The sequence below is a fragment of the Ambystoma mexicanum genome, chromosome 1p, assembly GCF_040938575.1.
Source record: "Ambystoma mexicanum isolate Mex_15411 chromosome 1p, UKY_AmexF1_1, whole genome shotgun sequence".
Lineage (NCBI taxonomy): Eukaryota > Metazoa > Chordata > Amphibia > Caudata > Ambystomatidae > Ambystoma > Ambystoma mexicanum.
The window spans coordinates 1,413,119,613-1,413,137,276 of record NC_090921.1 but is presented as its reverse complement, the minus strand read 5'-3'; positions in this window follow the sequence as shown (position 1 = coordinate 1,413,137,276).

The following is a 17,664-nucleotide window of genomic DNA, read 5'->3' as shown; positions in this document are numbered from 1 at the left end:
TCTGACAAAAAAAACATTTCAATGAAAACTAGTGAACACAAGCAGCATTTTTCAATTTGGAAATTACTTTTTTTTATGGAAATGTTAAATGCATATTTGGAAAACAATCGTGTGCCTAGCATGTAGAAAGCCTGTATAAAACGCAAAGGCAGAGCACAATTTTTACAGGATATTTGTGTGGTGTTCCAAGAAATTTCTGTCTTTTTGAGACAGCTACTAAAAAATAATAATGCAACAAAGAAGTTTTTGAAGTTCTTAATATAATTGTGAAGGCATATGTTATTCCATCTGTTTATAGAGAGGAAATAATTGGGACAAAAAATATTGGTACAAATTCAGAGGTTTATAAATATACCCACCCCGATATCGCACGCTAGTAGCTCTCCACTGTTGACCTCCACTACAAGTAGTTCCAGCTAACGTAAAGGTTGGAGACCCCTGCTCTAGATACATGATTGCAGCACATGCTGTAAGCACCTGTGTGGTATGAATATGTGTTGTAAGAATGTGTGTTGTAGGACAATGTATTGTAGGATTGCATGTTGTACGGACATGTGTCATAGGAGCATGTGTTGTATGATTGTGTGTGTGTCTAGTAGGATCATGTCTAGTAGCTGCACGTGTAATACAAGCATGTGTTGTAGGAGTCTGCACCATAAGAGTGTGTCATAAATGTGTGTGGTAAGTGTGTATTGTAATAGTGTGTATCATAAGAATGTGTGTTATAGGAGTGTGTGTGGTTGGAGCATGTATCAGAAGAGCACGTGTTGCGTGTACACATTGTATGTCTAGTAGACATATGTGTAGTAGGTGCTCATGTCATAGGAATGTGTGTTATACGAGTGTGCATTGTAGGATCGCATGTAATAGCAGTGCATGTTGTAGGATTAAGTGTTAGAGGAGTGTGTGCCATTAAAGTGTGTGGGCCTCATTACACGGATGGCGGTGAACCATGGCGCTATTAGCACCATAGTTCATGCCGGTAAAATACTGGTACCGCCTTGGTGGAAAGGGGAATTACCACCCTATTCCAAGGTTGGCGGGGCGGTAATTTCCCCCTTCCATCATTGCCCTTCCCCATTCCCATTTTTGGCCCATAGGGATCTATGGGAATGGGGAAGGCGCTAATTACGATACCGCAAATTGCGGTACCGTAATTAGCTCCCTGGTCCCTTTGCGGGTTGGTTTTTAACGCCTGCAAAAAGCAGGCGTTAAATTCCCCAATCCGCAAAGGGACCTCGTAGTAAGGCGGTAAGGATTTACCGGTACCGGTAAAATACCGGTACTGGTAAACCCTTACCGCCATCCGTGTAATGAGGCCCTGTGCCATTAGAGTGTGTCCGGTAATAGTGTGTGAGGTAAGAATGTCTATGGTAAGGGTGTGCATGGTAATAGTGTGCCTGGTAGGAGCATGCATCATAGGTGCATGTGCCCGCACATGTTGTACGTCCACATGTAATGTTGCCAGAATATTGCTGCTTGAATTATGCATTTCCTTCCTTTAGTGCATGTTTATAATGTGTACACAGTGGGGGTGAGTGCATATGCTTTGTATGGTCATGAATGTTGGTTACATATTGTTGCTTGAACTATGTATTTCCTCGCATGAGTGTATGTTTGTAATGTGTACACACTGGCTATGTGTGTGTATGATGTGTGTGGTCGTGATAATGTGCGCTGTATATTGTTGCTTGAATTATGTATTTCCTTCCTTTGGTGTATGGGATTAGTGTGTATGTTGTGTGCGGTCAAGATAATGGGGTGAGCGTGTATGCTATGGGATGAGTGTGGTGTCTGTTGTGTGTAGTCATGATAATGAAGGGGTGTGTGTACGTTGTGTGTGGTCATTATAATTTTGGCTGCATATTGTTTCTTGAGCTATGTATTTCCTTGCATGAGTGTATGTTTGTAATGTGTTCGCAGTGGGGGTGTGTGAGTATATTGTGCTTGAATGTATTCCCTTGCATGGGTGTATGTTTGTAATGTGTGCACAGTATTGGTGAGTGCATATATTGTGTGTGGTCATGATAATGGAGTGAGTGTGTATATTTATTTATTTTTTATTTTTTTTAAGCATACAAAGCCCTGTGGCCTGTAGAAACTGGTTACAGAAAGTGCATGTTACAGTACATAAAGTGCAAGAGTAATTATGTGGTTACAGCGTAGAGCAGGTGGTAGAAGCAACTTGGTTGAGCTTCACCTAATGGGGTGAGAGTGTATGTTTTGGGGTGAGTGTGTCTGTTGTTTGTGATCATGATTATGGGGTGAGCGTGTCTGTCTTGTGTGGTCATAATGGGGTGAGTGTGTATGTTTTGTGTGATCATGATAATGGGTGAGTGTGTATGTTGTGTGTGGTCATTATAATGGCTGCATATTGTTGCTTGAATTGTATATCTCTTTACAAGAGTGTATGTTTGTAATTGTATGCAGTGGGGGTGAGTGCATATGTTTTTGTGTGGTCATGATAAAGTTGACTGCGTATTTCTGCTGGATTATGTATTTCCTTAATTCACTGTATGTTGGAATTTGTACAACACAATGGGCTGTGTTCATCTGCTGGCTGTGGTTATAGTTGCTCTGCAAATGGGTGGCATGATGGTTGCTGGATTATGTATTTCATTGTTTCACTGTGTTTTGCACCACATACAACACAATGTGGGTCAGTGTGTGTGGTGGGTATGGTTATAGCTGCTGTACTTATCGGGACGTGGTTGTTGCTGGATTATGTATTTCCTTGCTTCACTGTATGTTGGAATGTGTATAATGCAATGTGGGTAAGTATGTTTGCTGGGGTGATTATAGGGGCTGTGCGTATGGGTGGCATTGTTGTTGAGCAGACTGTTGGTGTGTATTTATAATTTATTTAGTATTTTATTTGCTTGAAAACTTGGTTGTCAGTGTGCGTGCATCATATAACATACATTTTCAATCCTTAATATCTCCAAATTGGAAAAGTCAGTGCAGCATTTCCAGCTAATGTCTAAGCACCTGCAAACAAGTAGGAACATCGAAGCAGCAGCCTTTGAGATATTTGGGCTGATATTTTTTTTCTTTTATCCTATGGGAAAACTCTATGTTAAAAACATTTCAAACAATCAGATCAAACATGTTTTAAACTTTAAAGCCATTAATGTTGAAATCTGAAAGTTTGCATGCAAACGTGTCTGCCTCTAAATAATTCTCACATTTTTCATGCAAGCGTTTGAAAGTTAACTGGTCATAATAGGGCTGTGGGGCTGCAGTCGTGCTCACTCTGTGCGTGAATGGTGGAAGGTATGTCAAAGGTGTGAGCGTCTGTGGTTTGGGCCGGTCCTGGGAAAACTGGTAATCCCGCAAGTAGCTTGGATTTTTGAGCAGACAAGTGTGTGTGTCTGACATAGAGTAACAACCACTCCCACTCTGATAAATTCCCCGAAAGCTGGTGGGCTTTCCCTTTGAGATACTTTGTTTTTTTTCCCTGAGCTGCGTGGGTCACTGGAAACATATATGAACAGGGGGCAGAACTTTCATAACATCATTAATAATTATTGTTACATTACCCCATAGCCGCCCAACACAGCTCTAAGACCTGTTTTTACTGAACACACGCCTATATTTATCTGAGGTGATTTGCAAATAAGCGAGTGTTATAAAGAGATGGACAAACTAGATAGCGAAGTCAAGGTTATTTCTTCATGGTTTTTTATCTGAAAGAACCCTCACCGAAGCTCAACTGCACTTTCCACCTCCAACAATCAACTGTCCATCCTATTACTTTCAGAGTCTGCCTGATGTAACATCTAACTTGGGTGCTTGGCATATACATATCACAATACATGCCCGACCCAAATTAGACACACCTACAATTCGAGGATACTCTCATACGAAATAATACAGAACAGAAATGCATATGTGCATAGCAACTAGAAGAAGAAACTGGAACACAAGAAAAGCAACTAGGAAAGAAAACATGTATTTAGGATATAAATAAGCATAGCAAACAACATGACAATTGTCGCCTGAATTCATATGAAATTACAGAGCTCCCTAAATGTAATCCCACCTGCTTGGGCTGTCGCCTAACCCTATCACTGTGTATTCCCCCACCCTGCCTCTTACAGCACCCCATCTCCTTCCTGGGGATTGTTCAGCAACTTGGGTTCTGGTTGATGCCGCATTTGCCCTTTTGAATTCTTGATGCACCAGACCTGGTACAACCATCCCATTTCCTCTCACACCTTTAGTACCAACATTACTTGATATTATGCTACACCTGATCCAATGTCATCCATCATCCAAAACAACATGATGTGACCCTCTCCGCACTGCCTTACGTAGTTGAAAATACGCAGATTGGGTTATTCACATTAAATGGTTTCCAAATTCTTACCTAGTCTTCCTGGAAGTGCGCACCCACTTCCTGCTCTGCTCGTTCTCTCGCCATACTTCTGCTTCTATGTGGACTGATATTTGCATACCCTCTCTATTATTTGGCTTTCATCCAATGCGATCATTCCACACCCCCTAATAACAGGGGGAAAAAGTCTGACTTCCTGACCTTTATAATCGCAAATGGTGCATATCCCGTGGCAGGAGAGGGATGTTATGGTATGCCGCAACCATCTCCTAAAACACCTGTTATCATGGCAAGCCACCTGCCAAGGGCAGTTGCAGATTTTACTTAATTAGATTAATAACCCTCTCTACCAATCCATTACCCTGCGGGTGGTACAAGGATTTTCTCAGATGTATCAGTCCATAGGTGGCTAGAACATTACTAATTTCTGATGATACAAATTGGTTCCATTGTCACTTACTATGTATTTCGGGGAAGCTTTCCCAAGTGAAAATTCCAGCAAGATGTATATTATAACCTACCTGTTTACCCTTGGAAACCTGACTTCAAACCATTTTGATGTGTAGCCTAAGAGCAATATAGCATGCCGACATTCACTACCTAATATCTCCTAATTACCCATAACATCTGTCCCTAGCCTCTCCTGCAACGCTATTGAGACCCACTGGTTTTAAGCTGACAGGATCCAATGTTCTTGTTTTTGTCGCTCTCAGCACATGTGTAGCAATTTGTTACCATGATATCAATCATGGTGTTGATCCCCGGACACCAATACCATTTTGTATTCCTCCTCCTAGTGGGGCCGAGACCCAGATGTCCTTGATGGGCATTGACCACAATTGTTTACCTCACTGAGTGAAGAGGTACCGTTTTTCCCTTCTTGCTAATCCCCATTAACACAGCACCAACTCATCTGTGACCAGGGTGTACGCCACCTAGTACACAGGCTTATTGGGCCTATCCTTCTGAGAGTAGATTATGGCCCTCATTCCGAGGTTGGTGCTAGTCATGGCGCTTTTAGCACCATGACTAGCACCAATACCGGTACTGCCACCGACGTGGTGGTATGGGGACTTACCGGTCCATTCCGAGCTTTGCGGGACCGGTAAATCCCCATTTTAAAAGCCATTCCCCATTCCCATTTGAGCTCCCATAGGGCTCAATGGGAAGGGGGAAGGCGCCAATAATGATACCACAAATTGCGGTACTGTTATTGACCCTGTTATCCCTTTGCGGGTCCCATCCTTAACGCCTGCTAAAAGCAGGCGTGAAGGGAAGGACCCGCAAAGGGACCTTGGAATAGGGTGCAAAGGGATTACCAGCACCGGTGGCATTACCGGTGCCCGGTATCCCTTTGCGCCCGTGTCGTAATGACCCCCTATGACTCAATTCAACTCTTTATCCTCATCCACTAGTCCTTTGGCACTACAGCACCTATCACCTCTACCACACATGCTACCCATGTGTCCAGGTGTTCTGTTCCCTCACTTTCTTCTCCACACAAGGGCAGCACAGTCAGTCAGAAAAGACATTCCGCAACAGGGTTGCCGTTACCCTGGATGTCTGCTCCACAAGAAAATGCAACTCCTGCACCTTTGCCAATCACTTTGCAGTTGTGGGGGTTGTCACACGTGAACTCTGTGTTGAAAATAAATGCACTAATGGCTTATTGTCCCTTTGTATCACAAACGGTATGTCCCAAAATTGCATTTGAGAGTACCTGGCCGCCCAAATGCAAGCCTGGGCTAATGTATAAATTACTGTAAATGTACTCTCTTATGTACTCACATATACTCTAAGCCCTGGAACAGAAGGCTCTAAGAACCCCTGTTCCCTCTTGTCATGACTCAATACAGCTCCTAGGCTCCTCGTATTGGCATCTATAGTCAGATAAGTCTTTGCTTCTACCACACATCTATTATAAAGTTGGAGCATTTACAATAGCTATCTTAAGACTTGTGAATGAATCTTGCATATTGTCTGTACTTTCTTTAACAACTCCATCATTTTAGCGGTCTTCTATGGGAGCCCTGCATGACTTTAGCATAAACCTCTACTAGCCCTGAAAACAGCATTAGTTGGTCTTTGTCTTCTGGCTCCCTCATCTCCATGATCGCCCTTCGTAATTCAGGATTCTCCCATCAAGCTGTGTCCTAAAGACCTGACATGAGATACTTTAAAATTAAAATTCTCTTTTTTCACTGTTTTTTTAAAATGTATTTTTATTTTCAAAATTCGTAACTATTGTATATACCAGTCTGCATTATCACTTTTGTTCACAGCAAGAGTAAGCAATCCAAACAATGTGGAACCACAGTATAAAAAGGACACTTTCCAAGCAGGATAAAAAGCATGCATTTCCCTTTCACCTCCAACCCTCCCACAAAATTCACATCAAACCACCTTTTCCAGAGCAAATCCATTCAGAGTGGCCACAAGCCCAGTGTGGTCATTAACTCAGTGAGCATTTGTTCCCAGTCCAGCCCATGCTCTCCTTGCTGCCCCGGTTCCCTCTGTCTCTGCAGAGTTTCTACTTCTGCCATCCCCCAGCGCTGTGCATCTCTGACCCAAGATTGCACCAGTGGGCCTCCAGGGCATTTCCATGATATTGCAATCCGTCATTTGGCCAACATTAACAAAAACGGTACCATGTTCTTTTTTGTTTTTGAACGTTTCCCCCCCTGATAGTCATCCCCAAAGACACACCTCCCGTGTACATTCATATGTGCCATGTGCCCAGGAGTTTAATTTTGCAATTACCTCTGCCCAGCAAGATTTAATAGTTGGGCAGTCGCAAGTCATGTGACTGAAACCTGCTGAGGCCCCACCAAATCTAGGACAGCAGCGAGAGATCTGTGGGTTAATCGCGTGGAGCCTAGTCAGGGTCATGTATACCCTATGTAAAAAATTCCATTGAATTAGATGAAATCTCACGTTTCTGGATACCTTCTTGACCTGTTCCCATATACAAGTCCACTTGTCATCAGAAATCTCATACCCCATGTCCCTCTCACACTTTGCTTCGATGCTTAGTTCAGGTCTCTGTTTCTGCTCATTGATGCCCCTGTACAATCCTGATATAACTCCTTCACTACCGCCCAGATCTAACACCTGCTGCAATAGTGAGATTGTCTCTGGTTCCTCCGGAGTTTCTTCCCATAATCTGCTAAACTTTTAACCAGCTGTGTATATCCCAGAAAGAAGCCCTGTGGCATATCGTATATGTGCGTCTCCACTGTTCAAAATTCAGTAGTTTCCTTCCCATATATACATCTCCCACCCTCGAGCAGCCATTGCCGCACAGTTTACTTGTAGCAGGTTCTCCAAAACATGGTTCAACAACTGATCATTCTCACTTTCATCAATGCACACATTTTGTACTGAAAGCATTCTTTTACCTTCTTCCCAGGAAAAAGGTACTCCATAACCTATTGGAAAAATTGCACTATCTGATGCCAAATCATCTGACATGCACTTATACTCGTATGCCTCCACTCCTCTCATAAAAGAAGTCATGTTTTGGGAATTGGGATGCAAATCCATTTGATAGCATGCTGATAGTGGAAAACCACAAATATATTCATGGTAGATAACAAAGTATTAATATTCAAAATGCGGTAGGTGTCCATCAGTACCACATTATTGACACCACTCAAGTCAACACAGACATTCTCCCATTGGGTTTCCTTGTTTTCACTCTGGGTGCAGCTGATTCAATAGATCATATAATCCCTTCTGAGCATGACGTCTCAGATCTAGTTTTAGTTTGTGCCACGCACTCAAAGGGACCTGTCTAACCTTATGTACTACCAGTAATGCACCATGCTTCAGTTTCATTCAGTGACTACATTTTTCTAGCTCCCCAATAGTATCTCTAAATATGTATTTTCTGTGTCCTCCATAAGCCACTTTTCTATGGGGACCACCTGATTTGGCTCCTCTTTACCTGTTTTGTTTTCAGTTCCACTTGTATGTGCCCTTTCTATCACCATCCTAAGAGACTATCTCTTGGTTGCATACACATTCACTATAATCGTAGGATTCCGCAGGCTTATTTTGCACCATGTATAGACCAAAATATTTTTAGGAATACTGCCATAAGAGGAAGGACCTATATGGCTTTCTTGTAATTTACTTCCTTTCCCTTGCAGTTCTCAGCCATATATTGCTCAGGATACTAGCATGTATATTGATCCAGTCTACAAACAAATCTGCATATCGTTCACTGAAACTTCCATCTGAGGAGGTCTTCAGTGTCCCTTGTCTTCAACTTCTTTCCCAACATCGTTTGAATATGGGCCACCTCCATGGAAAATCGTTTTCTCTCTTCTTGAAACAATGTGTTTCCCCTGCCGCTTGATGCTTCCTGATGTCGCAGATCATTTGCTTGGCACACCTGCGCAAAAGGTCCTCTCTGGTCGCACCCTAACATTTTGCGCCTTGATTGCGATACACTCCTTCTCAGTGGCTATATGCCCGGCCTTTCCACATCAGACACACATACCTTTGAAGGGAGTACTGCTGAAACTTCTCAGGTTCACCGCTGCTTGCCCTTTGACGCATGGGGCCTCTTTCTTTTTTTGTGCCAGCTGCCAAGAGCACATTGTCCATCTCCGGCAGTGTCAATGCCCAGATCTCCTTGCCACTATTCTCACCAATCATGCCTTTGGACTCCATCTACTTTGTGCACTTACTACTTATTCCAAAACTCTGCTATTTCCATGTAAGTAATTATTTTTGCTTGCCACAATTTCTCTGGAATCTTCTGGTCTGACGTGTGCAACACCAACTGATTTCTCATATATTCGTCTTCTATTCCCTTGAAGTCGCAGGAGGCCACTAATATGTTCAGGACTCTACATAATTCTCAGAATTCGCCATGTATGTTTGTGTGAACAAAATGTACACCGGTCTAGTACAATATTGGTATTGCGGCCAACATTTCCCCATATTTTTCATTGCCAGGTTGTACATGGTTCTGTGTGATGGGCCATTGCCTGCCCCATCTCCGCTTTACAGTTAGTTTGGGCAGATGCTTTGTCATGCATACTGCTTCTTTAGAGAGGCAGCTCATTAAGGTCGGCATGCTGCATCCCCACATATGGCCAGCAAATAGAATTTGAACAAGTTCCAATCTTCCCATGCGGTCGTAGGCTCTCCGGGAAGTTCTGGACATTTTGCTGGAGTTGTCATGCGAGTATTCGCCTTTGTCGTGTCGAGGTAATTCATGTCTGTTCGATTTGTCACCATTTACTCAATTCACACCATTCCCCTTTTTTGTCCCATGTTCAATGTTTTTTAGTTTGCATTGGGACTTTTTGCACTCGGATCCGAAAACAGGGTTTGCCTTAAATGTTTGCTTCGATGTGGCTGTGATTCTCTGGGTTGCTTGTTCTCAATGTAATTACATTCATTCATTTTGGAACGTTTGCTCGGTATGGATATGACTCTAACCACCGTTATTGAGCGGCTCGTGGTGTATTGTGCCCCTCCACACCCGCCCGCAGTTATCTGCTGCATGTGCTCCTCTCATTCCTAGGCAACTGCCTTGCCTCCCTTATGCTTCAACACTCACTAAGCATTGCCTTGGAGACTGTCGGAGGCCATGGGCTTAATTCCCCTGTTCTATTTTGGGTTGGTTCTGATCTGACTGCCCACCCGACAATTTCAATTTTTCGGAACATCCCGCTCACCTAGCACATCTCGCTATTCTCGCACACCTATGGCAGCCAACTGGCCCACTTCTGTCCACATCAGTGGTCCTTCTCCTTCAGAATTTGTTGTCCAATTGTTGCTAAGGTCACAAAGAGGCAGACACTCTTGAAGGTGAAGTGACGTTGTTTTCTTCATTTTGTTTTGTCCGAAAGCGCCCTGCACCAAAGGTTCTCTGTGCTCTAGGGGGTGTGGCTACATGGCTGCGGGATAGGAAGCGTCTCCTGAATGCTCCTGCAGATCCTTTACTGATCCGGTGGAAAATTGTGCTTTAAACCTGCCATGCACGTCTACAAGCACACCCAGGGATGCGTTTATATGTTGGGCACGGCATGAGCAACAACAAAGAGGGTTTTGCAAAACGCAAAACGAACATCGGGCAACTGTATTTTTGAAGAGCCCGACCCTCGGTTGATGGCAAAATGGCGGACAGAAGAACAAAGGAAAGGGCCTTGTGACATTGTAGCGCGGCGGGAGGTGCAGCATGAGGAAAACGAAAGCAGCGCCCTTGATGTGGATGTGGGACCTGCAGGGCTTGTGCTGCATTGCGGAGACAGAGAACGGTGGGAGAGAAGAAGAGGTCCCCTGAAACGGGACGGAACGAGGAAGGAAGCCGCTGGGTCCGGTGGGCCAGTGCTCAGGAAGGCGGCTGCTAACACAGCAAGGAGGACTGCACGCGTCGAACCCGATGCAACAAGAAACAGTAGGGTGGGGGTGACTTCCAGCCCCCACAGCGATGCACGTATGGTAGTGGAGGGGGTGTCCCTGCAGTGCCTGGAGTGCCCTGGGCCGTGGGCTCTGTGACGGATGAGATGTGTGAGGACACACAGACATCACCTCCCCCCCAGGCGGAGTCGGACCGAAATACGGTCGGTGGCGCCAGCCCTGGATGGGCATTTTCGCTGCACAACATGAAGTGTGTACCCACTGGGCCCGCCGGCATGTACACTGGTGGACTGTGAGAGCAGCCGTCGTGAGCCCACGGTGTGAGAGCGGGCGCTCATTGTAATGGTGTGTGCCCCTAAAGATATTGGGAGACGGCGCAGGGAGTTTCCCCCATCCTGCACTTACGGCGAGCTATAGAGCGCATGACCGCAGGAAGAGCGGACCGGGAGAGCCTGAGCTGCAGGGTGCAACCCGTGTGACACGGCGAGTGGGAGACCGATGGACAGACACGCTGGCAGCAGTGAGAGGTAGGGAGTGAGGGGGGCAGAGGGGTCCCTATTTCAGATATATTCAATGCATTTACCAATTAGGGCCTCCTCCCCTTGCCGCTCCTCAGACCCATAAAGTGCCGTGGGGCTGGTGAACAGCATGTGGCACCAAGCGGCAGGTAGTAAGAGGAGCCCGACGGAGGCTCAATAAATAATGGGAGAAGGGCACAAGGCAAAGGAGGTCAGCCGGGCGCAACCCGCCACCCAATGACACAGGCGGACGGGGGAGACTGATGCAGTGTGGTGGCCTGAACAGGACACCGGGAGAACCCTCACAGGCACGCCCAAAGGCGCAAGGCATGCGAATAAGGAGGGGACTGCAACCATAACACAGCCCACAGGAGAGAGCTCGAGAAGCACGTTAGCCACAAGAAAAAATAGCACTGGATCATCGAATTGCGAAGTGGGACACACACGAGGCCTGGAGATAACAGGCACCCAAGCACACAAAGTCGGTGCCTCACAGCAGAGGAGGCAAGCACGGAGGCGACGGCTGCGAAATAAAAGCCACGGAACCTGAAGGCATGCCAAGGTGGTGGCCCAGTGCACTGCCCTTAAGCAACAGGGCAATTACTATGGGGGTTGGAACTGTTGCCACCCCTAAAGGCCCCAAACGAAGCCACAACATCATTGGGGCTGCAGCCAGAAAGTAAGGCAGTGACCACAGTAAGAGCAACGAGAACAGAACCACAGTGGCGCTGAAATGACGTCCAAGCTACTGAGAACAAAGGGGAAAGAACAGACAATGGAAGACTATACAAAAGCACCCCAATCATCCGAAGGGGCCAGAAGCAAAGACAGAACCCCGCAGCTGGAAGCAACCCTGCAGCGGGGTGACCGACAAATACTGGATGCGATTGCAGACCTGAAAATTGCCTGTGAAACAAAGTTAGAAGCTGCCATGAATGAAAACAGAGTCACATTGGACCTTGAAATAGGGGCGGTCCAAGAGGAAGTCAACTTACTACGGCAAGATGCAATGAAAACAGCAGAACGCACTGGTGAACTGGAGAAGACAATGACAACTAACACAGCGGCCTGTACGTCACATGAATTGGAGATCCATACATTGTGCCAACAAGTGGGAAACTTGGAAAATAGAGCAGAGGAAGTGGAAGGACGAGCCTGGAGCTATAACATCCGCATATTGGGGTTACCTGAAGTAGAAGAAGGCACCAACCCCACGGAATATATCGAAACCATGTTCCTGCAAGAAATAGAGGATGGGGCGCTCACCCAGGTATTTGCGGTCGAGAGGGCGCACAGAGCACTGACAAGAAAACCACCGCCGGGAGCGCCCCTGAGACCGATAATAGACAAAACCCTGAACTACTGGGACAGGGAGAAGATCCTGGAGTACTTCCGCAAAGGAGGTACAATACGCAGGGCATCTGCCCCCATAACAGCATACCCGGACTACATGCTCTTGGTACAGAGGAAGAGAATGAACTACAACACGGCGAAGAAGAGACTCAGAACGCTAGGCCTCAAGTACATGCTGATTTACCCAGCGAGGTTGAAATTATACCACAAAAACAGAACGTTATTTTTTGACACCATGGAGGATGCGATGGAATGGCTAGATATGCAGAACTGCCCCTAAGGGACGGACAAGCAGAAGGAAGACGGCACAGAGAAATGACATGGCGGCTTGCGAGACGGAGGTGCTGTATGATAACAAAACTGGGACCAGAATATAACGTAGTGTGCACAGACCGGAATAGCTAGGTCTGAATAGTATAAGCACAATTCACAAATGAAATGTAGCTAAAAGCGGGAGATACAGGAGCCATACCTTCACACCCCATAAGGAAGGTTAGAAACGCCACTGATAGAGTGGTGGCATCCCACAGCGCCACTAGTCCCAGTAACCTGGGTTGGGACGGGAAGTAGGATCGCCAGAGATCCAGGGATGGAGATGGACAATAGTTGGGGAAGGGAAGGGAGGGGTTGGGGGGAAAGTAGGGGGAGTTGAAGTGTTGTTTGTGGGGAATAGTTAATAGAACAGGGAACGAGCTTGCACACCTGCACACCTGTGCCTCACGCGGGAGAGGAGTAGCGATTGGAGAGGGATTGGACAAGGATGAGACATGGGGGACCATAGAGTAATCACATGGAATGTAAGGGGGCTCAACATTTATTTAAAAAGGAATAAGATAATGATGTAGCTACGAAGGAAAAATATAGACATTGCCTTGATACAGGAAACCCATCTTACCAAAGAAAAACAAGAGATGGTTAAGAAGAAGTGGAAAGGAACAGTCATTGGTGCACCGTATTCAGCGTACGCAAGAGGGGTGATCACGTGGGTGGCCCCGCACGTCCCATTCAGATTATTACAGACCAAAATAGATGTTGATGGGATGATGGTAGCGATATGGGGAATGGTAGAGAATAAAGAGGTATGTATTATAAACACATATGCCCCGAATCAGGACACAGTGACGTACGTCAGGTCTCTTTAAAACAAAGTGGATTCATACTTGGGAAGGGCGGTGATATGTGGGGGGGACTTTAACTGTACGCTGGACCCTAGGGTAGACAGATTGGACATGAAATGGGATAAACCCGCCCCAGCAGATAAGGCTTTGAAGGCGCTGCTATCAGAGCTCCGACTAGAGGATGTGTGGAGGGTACAGCACCCATCGGATAGACAGTATTCGTATTATGCGGCCCCGCAGAAGCTATACACATGGCTAGATTATATGTTCGCCACACAGGAAATGATGGCAGGCATAACGTGTACGGAATACAAGGTGAGGGTCCTATCGGACCACTCGCCTCTGGTCCTAACATGGCAATATTTGACCCCCGAGATCCAGGATCCCAACATGGAGATTAAGAGCAGAAGCATTACAAGACATGGAGTTTAGAGAGGATCTAAGAGAAGACATTATAGATTACTTTGAGAACAAAACAGGAAGCGTAGACTCGGCAGGCACCTTATGGAAAGCATTCAAGGTGGTGATAAGGGGGGCAGCGATAGCTAAATCCAAAGGGCTCCTAGGAGGGATACTGGAAGACCTACAAAGAGCAGAAATGAAATTAGAGCAAGCAATGGACGAAGGGGGGGGCCTGAAGAGGCAACTAGAACTATAAGCCGATTGCAACAGGAATGTGTGGGACACTGGGATAGACTGTGTAACGTAAGCTATAAGAAATACACGGAGAGACAACATGCGGGAGGGGATAAACCAGGAAGAATGCTGGCCTGGTTATATAAAAATGAGTCCCCCAGACCGGTGATCAGAGCAGTGGTGGGAGAGAATGGGCTCATGGTAGATACTCACGAAGATGTGAATAGAGAGTTTCTGGAATTTTACAAGAGATTGTACAATGGTGAGGTGGGAAGGGCGATGATACAGAGATGGCGGAAATACTGGAAGATATTGGCTTGCCTAAAATAAGTGCGGAAGAGAGAGAGGGCCTAGAGGCCCCTATTAGAATAGAAGAACTAAAAGAAGTGGTGGTGATGTTGCCCACCGGAAAGACTCCAGGAACTGATGGGCTCCCAGTCGAGTTCTATAAGAAGTACAAGAATGAAGTGCTCCCCCCGTTGCTAGCTATGTTGAACGAGGCGTTCGAAATAGGAACGCTACCAAAATCCCTGAGGAAAGCGATTATTATCCCACTCCCCAAACCTAGCAAACCAGCCAAGGAGTGTGGATCATATAAGCCATTGTCCATGTTGAACCACGATAGCAAAATACTCAGCGCGGTGTTGGCCAACAGAATGAATTGGGTCATTGGTGACTTCATTCATCCTGACCAGACAGGGTATGTCCCGTGTAGGAGTATATCAGATAATCTAAGGAGGCACCAGCGGGTCAAGGAGCATGCTAGTGGAGACCCGGGTGAGATGGCCATTGTATCAATTGACGCGGTGAAAGCATTTGACTCTGTCAGGTGGCCTTGGATGATGGCATCCTTACGTAACTATGGGATGGGACCAAGATACCTTAGATGGGTATAATTATTGTACAGCACACCTCTAGCTAGAGTCAAGACGGGGGCTTGTATCTCAGAGAAATGGCAACTTAGCAGAGGCACAAGGCAGGGATGCCCATGGTCACCAATGTTGTATATACTGGCATTAGAACCCAAGGCGATATATTTAAGGCAACAATATGAAACAATTGGGATTCACATACATGGGGAACCGCACCTAATCTCACTATATGCGGACGATATGCTGCTGTACTTGCATTATCCTGAGGAAAACCTCCAATACATACTGGAGGTTATGGCGAGATTCGCAACATTATCGGGAATAGCCATTAACCCCAAGTATTCATGTATATTCCCGCTGGGGAGGTATGTATGACTCCCAGGGAAGCAATTGCCTGTGTTGCAAATACCATGGGAAACTGAAACATTACGGTATTTGGGGGTACATGTTTATCACACGGTGGAGAAGGAGCACAGGCATAACACTGAGAGTGCGGTAACAAGTATAGAAAATAGCATGAAATTCTGGATTAAACTACCCTTGGCCATTATGGGAAGAGGAGGGCTATTGAAAATGGTTGTACTACCCAGATTACTACAATATTTCGGAATATACCATATATGATACCAAAACATTTCTTTGCTAGACTTCAGAGCATATGTAGGGGCTTTCTCTGGCACAATACTAGGAATAGAATAGCCCTGTGGAAATTGCAAAATATGCATGACAGAGGGGGCATTAAACTACTGAATTTTGAAGCCTGTTATCTGGCTAGCCAATTGAAATACGTAGCCAAATGGTTATTCAAGGACACTACATCCGAGTCCAGACTGCTGAGTCGGGAGTGTGGCCGATACTTCCTTAAAGAGATGATATGTCTCCCTAAATCGGAAATGAGAGGGCGCTCGGGGTTGTTGGAGCTGGGATAGATGATGTGGTGAAAGGCATATCAGAGTATGAAAAACCCGGCCCCGTATTCCCCGCAAGTACCACTAGTGGCACTCACTGCAGGGGATGAACAATTGAGGAGGATGATTCATGGGCATTGGGAATCAGTGGGGATTGCAACAGTGGAAGATATATGGCAAGAGGGGAAGATAAAAGAATTTGGGGTGCTGGTGCAAGAGACAGGTTTACACGTGGGGCAATACATCACTTATGTCAGAATGGTACGGCAAATTAATAAGACCTGGTCCGAAATAATACTAGAAGGACAACCCGACGATAGAATAGAAATGATGTATGACATGACAGACGGAGGGCATGAGATTTCGAGAATTTATAAGCTCCTGATGTCCAGAATTGGGAAAGAAGTGACCCAATTAAGGTTAGACTGGGAAGAGGAGGTTGGGGAGGCCATGAGTGATAGCCTTTGGGAAAGAGCCCAAGGGTACCACAAAAAGGTGTCCAGAAATGCGAGGCTTCAGCAGATACAGTTGTATGTAACTCATATAGCATACTTAACTCCCCAACGCATAGCCAAATTTGAGAAAGCGGAACGACAAACATGCCCCAAATGTGGAGAAGTAAATTTAGGAATGACGCACATGTTTTGGGCATGTCCGGAAATTGGGAAGTTCTGGGGAGAGATTGCCCTCCGGCTAATCGAAAAAGGGATTAAGATAAACATAGAATCTGTATGGGCGTGCATGGTTGGGGGGTTCCCTAGGCCACAACAACTGAGGCATATAAGCAAGCTGAAGGACCTGGCATATATTATTGCTAAACGAAGAATAGCCATGGGATGGAAGGCAAGCCACAGACCCAAAGTTGAGGTATGGTGGACGGACATGCAAAAATGGACTGAAGCCGAAACGGCAGTATGGCAAGAAGCGAGCAATAGAGGGGGGAGGAGGAATTGGGATCCCTGATGGCCTGGAGACATATGGTAGCTACATTATACGAGCCCACTCAGAACGACCCCAGCAAGTATGACTCAGCTGAGGAGCAGATTACAGGAATACCCAGAAACGGTGGAGCAAGGGGAAGCGAGGTGGAGTAGGCTCGAGTTGGGGGGGGGGGGGGTTAATAGTATACAGCAGAATTAAATGCTAAGTTTTATATGTTGTAAAATGATAATTTATAATGCTGGTTTGTTGAAGGTTTGTAATTTGTTCTGAAAATCAATAAAAATTGTTTAAAAAAGAAAAAAGGTTCTCTGTGCTCTCCATCTCCATCCTTTAACTGTCTTCTACTTTCAGAATACCCCCTGATGTAACATGGAATATGGTACTGGCCATGTTACATATTAAAACAGTGAGTAATTATCAAGTGGTCCAAAATGCATTCAGTAATGATGGTGATAAAGTATGCTTCTTCTTTTCAAGGGGTTGATCAGTACCTGTTGTGTCTACATTTAGTGGCTCACAGTGAGAGTTTGGTCAGCCAAATGAAAAAGCATGTCTTTTATTGGATCCATTTAATCATCCCTTCACAGTTGTTCTAATCTATTT